This window comes from Anser cygnoides, chromosome 1 (genome assembly GCF_040182565.1).
Source record: "Anser cygnoides isolate HZ-2024a breed goose chromosome 1, Taihu_goose_T2T_genome, whole genome shotgun sequence".
In the NCBI taxonomy this organism is placed as follows: domain Eukaryota; kingdom Metazoa; phylum Chordata; class Aves; order Anseriformes; family Anatidae; genus Anser; species Anser cygnoides.
In genome coordinates, this window is record NC_089873.1 from 212491676 (window position 1) to 212497675 (window position 6000).

Sequence of the window (6000 nt, forward strand, 5' to 3'; positions counted from 1 at the left end):
GACAATATCCCCAAGAGTAAAATCATCAAGCACAAGGTCCTCAGGAAGGAACCAGCAGAGACATGGCACAAAGGGGAAAGGTGCTGCAAGGGCCCTGATAGCCTTGGTGGAAGGGTTTGTGTTACATCAAGCCTGGAGCTTTGCACAGGAGCGGTAGGATCCCCCTTGCCCTGAGTCACAGCGAAGCTGTGGAGGCAAGGCGAGCACCAGGACCTTCCAGCAGACATGGGGCCCTGCGGAGCAGAGCAGCAGGAGGCAGGGGGTGGCCGGGTCCAGGCTGGGGGTCCTGATGCATGAATTCCCCCTTCCCAAAGCCACCAGCACAGCCCTGGCCCCAGCACCACGGGAAGGCAGAGTCAGCGTGACACCAGCACGGCAGCACAGCAGGTCTCTGCAGAAGCAAGGGTCTGGGAAGGGCATCCTTGTTCTGGTTTGTGGTGCATCCCATCATGAATAGCTTCCACATTCTAGTATTAAGGGTTTATTTTCTCACCAAAAGACAAAAACTTAATAATGACCAAATATGTATCCCAGGTTAGGAAGCCATTATTTTTAACAGCATCATTATCACTGCTGATCTATCCCACAGCAGAGCTGAAGTTCAGTAGAAGAACACAGGCACTGACATCTTCAGAAGCAGCAGGAATTTACTTGCCTCCATGACATCAGCAGCTGAAATCTCTGGCTGTGGCTCATGGATTTGTCTCTGTCTCTCGCTCTTTGTCATCTTATCTGGTAGTACAGTGGTTTGAGTCCTTTGTTAGGGAAAAAATGTTCCTGCCACACAGTTAATTTTAGCAACCCATTTTCCATTGTCATTGCCCGAGCTGATTCCAGCACAACAGCACAAACATCCCTCAGCAATGAGGATGTCAGGTTCTGGAGCCCCCCCGACGCTGGGTGCATGCCCCACTCGCTCTCCGGGCTAGAGCCTTTACCGTGCCATGCCCATCCCTGGAGGATGCTTAGAGGCAAAGGAGAGGCACAGGGCTCTTCTCTTCTGGTGCTTCCAGGTACGGGTGATTAAATGCAGGTCTGACAATTAACAGTATAGGTGCTGGAAACAAATCCACTTGGCCAAAGAAGCAGAGGGGAGTGCAGAGAGAAAACCTCCAAGCTACAAATAGTAATCCTGAAATAGTAACTGCTTCCCAAGTGGAGGAAAGGCAATGTTCTGTGAGTGGGAGCTGGCAGAATTTGTGGGTGCATGGAAGCAAAAGAGACGTTTGCCTTTGCTCTCATCACCACAGAAGGAGCTGCCTGTCTTGAGGCTGTGGCTGTCCTCCAGCCGTCCCACAGAACAGCCAGCGCAGCCCTCCTGGGTGAGGTGGGAACTTCTCACAAATCTAGTGACATCTGGTATTTTTTATTTTGTGATGATCATGGTTACATTAATATGCAAGACATCAGAGTGTTTAGACCTTGTGGCTGCTGATAAAAACACTTTTTCTTTGCCCTTCTGCTTTTAATCTCAACCATGTATTTAGCTTGCAGTTTAAGCTGTGCTCTCTACACCAGCATTTTCTGGGACGTGGACTTGTTGGCTCCTGGCTCATGCTAAGCAGTTCTTCTTGCTCAGGCAGGTCCCCACCCAAGCTCTCCGTCTCATGCACAGCAGGCTCCCAGCCATGACACTCAATGGGGGAAAATGATGACATGGAGCCAGCGTCCAGGTGCTGCAGTGGTGCAGGTTCATGCGTCTGCGGCGCCATCTGAAGCTGAGCCCTTGCCCCAGTGGGTGCCCACAGACCAAGCCCTCCATCCCCGGGCACGGTGCCCGGGGCAGCGTACTGCAAGGGGAGAAGCAGCAGAGCTGCAAAAGCAGAGCCTTTATCTGGCCAGCTCAGGCACCAACACCAAGAGTCCACTGCTGTGGCCAGCCGCTGCCACCTCCGGGGCATGCAGAGCTCACGCGATTGCTCCTCCGTCACCTCCCCTTCCCCGGCACACCGGGAGCTAGCAAGGACCAGTCTGGAGATGGGGCTCTGGTGTGAATCAAGCCTCGGGTGTACACAGTGGTCCCAACGTAGTCCCAAAGGTAACACCTTGCCCTCGGTCCTCAGCAGCTCTCTTCAAACGCAGCCCGGTGGCTGACTCGGTAGACCCGTTGTATCTGCCAATACACCAAAAATCTGCTTGAGTCTGCCCCCAGCTGTGTCTCAAAAAGGACCCAAGCCCTTCCCTCCCAGCAGAGGGGTGGGAGCTGAGACACTCACACATTTTGGATAAATGAGGCAAACCAGCATCTTCCAGATCATCCCGGAGCACAGGCTGACATGCGAGAGGGCAACAGGCCACGATGTGGGTGACGAGGTGTTTGCCAGCAGGAGGGATGCCAAGGGCAGGGGGCAGGCCCAAAACCTCCCGCAGAGGGCTCCTCGTCGCTCTAACATCTGTCAGAGAGATGCCCCCCCGCACAGGAAGCCTTGCTTTCTCTTTCACTGCGCCTTCCAGGAGCTGGACTCCATGACCCTGGTGGGTCCCTTCCAGCTCGGGATATTCTGTGATCAGTCCAGTGCTTAGGGGCTGGAAATGTCTACACCTGAATCCACAGAAAGTGGATGGGGGTGGCAGTACGACAGCCCCACAGGGGAAATCTCGTGGTATGCAGCCATATGTGAAATGCTGCCCTGGCTGGTGGTGAATTAACTGCAGCAAATATTTCCACAGCGTACGTGAAAAGCGTTACGTATAGCTGCACGCACGTGACTCGTGCTGAACACAAAGCCCCGCTCTCTGCTGCGTGCAGACCGAGGGCAGCAGCTTCCCGGAGCAGCGCCTGCACCGTGCAGGTACCCTCAGCCCTGTCCCCCCAGCGGCCCCACAGCACTGTGCCAGTTCCCTCTGTGCCCCTCTCGGGACAGGGCTGCAGGCTCCCCTCACAGCATCCCTTGAGCCAAGGGGCGCTGCTGAGACCTTCCTTCTGAGGTTTGTTTTTCAAAAATCTGTCCCTGTTTCTGCCTGAGCAAGACAGAAATCTCAGCTTGACTCTGGGCAGATGCAGAGCAGCCAGGAAGGAGAAGCATGCCTTTGTAATTATTACTTACAAGCTGAATGTATTTGGTGAGCCCCACCATGAGACACGGCACCGCCACGATGACGGTTCGGCAGAGGTAGTTTTCCAGGCACATCTGCATGGTGAAGAGACGCTTCCATGAGCTGGAGAGTGCATGCTGGCAGTCCCGGTAGCATCCTCCCCAGCACAGCGGAGGCCACAGTGGTGGGGCTGGTGAAATGAGAGCCATAGTTTCATGTTTTAAGGGGGCTGCAGCACCCAGCCTGCTGCCGGGACCGTGCCTGCAGGTTCCTCGCTCAGCCTCTGCCCGTGGCAAATCCTCCTCAAAGCCAAAGCCCTCAGCAGCCTCTGGGCCTCCCTGGCTGGCTCTTTGCACCAGTGCGAACACAGACACTGTGAGGGCAGCGCTTTAAAGAGGAATTTTAAGAGCCAAACCTTCTCATTAGTTAATTCAGCATGTTTAAACTGATTTGTTCAAGCACAATATTCACTTGTGTTCTGTTTCAAACAGTAGTCTCGGTTTGCTCTAAGAGTGAAAAACGTCACCAGTTTTAGGTGCTTTTGGTGTAATTACTTCTGGTGCTTGCTGTAAGCACCACTTGTTTGCATTTTCATTGCAATTTGTTTGCACTTCTTTAAGCAGCTTAATCACAGCACATTATTGTTCTGGGGTTTGTTTTTATTTTTGCATTTTGCATTTTCTGCTGATATCTGATTTTTTCCTCTTAACACATACTGTTCTTTTCCTACTTCATTATCTGCTAATTTACAGTCAGTCTGAGTAGCGCAGGGTGGCGCAGAGGAGGAACAATCCCGGGAACTGCAGAGGGATCCTGCAGGACAGCAGGCTTCACGACTGCAGATGAAAGCCAGTCTGCACAAGCACAACGTGATGCACGTGAGGAAGAACAGCCCCAAATTCACGTGCGAAACCAAACTCGGGCACTGGTCCCTGCTGGAGCTGCCATGTGCCCATCCAGGTATGGGGCAGGGTCACCGGGGCATGGGCCCTGTCCGGAGCAGGATGCGGCCCCACAGAGCAGGGACACCGGGTGTGCGCAGGCAGACAGGCATGCAGTCATCACTGCTGCCTGGGAGCCCCAAAACTGGGGGCTGGGAGCAGGGCAAGCGGCAGCAGGGGAACCCCCGTGAGATACCGGAGAGAATATCTTCCTCATGCAGGGGCTGAGCAGAAAGCCCTGCGACTCGTGCGGCTGCGCCCCGGTGGGAATGCGGCACCTCCTGGCCCCCTGGCACAGCCGGGAAGCCTGCAGGGACCAAACTTGCAGGGAATGGCGAGCCCGTAACATAGCGAGGGCCGTGGTCTGCTCTGGCACCCTGCACGCAGGGAGCGTATCGACTGCGATGGGCTCGGGAGGTGCCTGCAGCTGACAGGAGCCTGGGAGAGCTCCCGGGAGGGCAGTGCAGGGGGAGCTGCTGGCTCCTGCTCCCCGGCAGCTGATGGCAGGGCACAGGAACAGCACAGAGCTGCACCAGGGGAGGCTCAGACGGGGCGCTAGGACACTTTTCTCTGCTGTGAGGGCAGTCAGACACAGGAACTGGCTTCCTAGCAAGGTCGTTGGTGTCCCAAGCCTGTCACTGCTCAAGAGGCATTTGGACAATGCCCTCAGCATTAGTGCTTTAACTTTTGGTTAGCCCTGAAGTGGTCAGGCAGGTGGACTAAGTGTCTCTGCGGGTCTCTTCCAGCTCAACTATTCTAATTCCAAAAACTCTAAAGCTGCGCGTGCTTGCCCTGTTCATGATCCTTCCTCAGGGGCCATGCCTGGTGGATTACAGGGTCAGAAAGACCTTTGGCGTGAAACTCCACGTTCAGTCTTACTATGTGACAGCGTGAGAAGTGGAAGAGTTCTCAGGAACCTCTGTGAGCGTTGTCCCCACACAAGAACCACATCGAGTCTCTGTGCTCCAGCACGGTGGTGGCAGTGCAGGGGCACCGGCAGCGGCAGTGCCTCTGCCATGGGCACACGGGGTGGCAGAGCTGAGCGGGGCGCTGCCGGGCAGCACCCTCATGGGGCAGGAGCTGCGCCTGCAGCACAGCGGCTCAGAGAGCCCACAGCAGCGTGAGGGCTGCCCCTGCACATCCCCGGGGCACGTGGGCGCCTCTCTCTGTCGTTTGCAGGATGGGCTGCGTGTGGTAGGCTGATGGACAAACCCATCCAGGACCTGACCCTACGCTGTCTTGAGCTGTCCCCAAGAGAAGATGCATATTGTCCCCAGAGGTGATGGACATTGTCCCAGGAGAAGACAGATATCGCCCCAGGAAATGATGGATATGGCCCCAAGAGATGATGGACATTGTCCCAGGAGATGATGGATATGGTCCCAAGAGATGATGGACATTGTCCCTGGAGGTGATGGATATTGTTCCAGGAAATGATGAATATTGTCCTTCACCTGTCTTAGGAAACATTTAGCAGCTCCCATGATGGGACCTGGAGGGCTCTAAAACTGCAGGTTCCCAGCCTGTTTGGCTTCCACCTCACCTGGCAGCCTGAGGTTCTTCAGCTCCCTATGAAGGGCAGGGGTGGGGACAGGGACAGTGTCGGGGAGGGGAGACCACCATGGCCCTGCTACCCATGCACTCGTGCTCCCCGTCCCCAGTGGAGGGGACACTTGGTGGCTCCAGGTCTTTCAGCAATTCAATATTCTGCAAGGTTGAAAGTATCATAATTTGCGTTATGCTTGAAATTTCTAATAGCCAGTAGAAATTAAATGGTGCAATAATCAGGCTGTTAAGCTTCGTATTCCAATAAGTGCTGAGGTTGTTATCTCCCAATTACTCCAGCAAATTTTAATTAATCCAGAAGGTATTATCTAAAAATCCATTCACAGAGAAAGCTGTGTCCCAGCCAGCGAGAGGCCTGCGGCGGTGTCGGGGCACCGGGGTTGCTCAGCCTTGGTGCTGAACCGGGACGCTCCTGCAAGGAGCAGCAGCAGCAGCAGCAGCTCTGTGACAGCCCCGT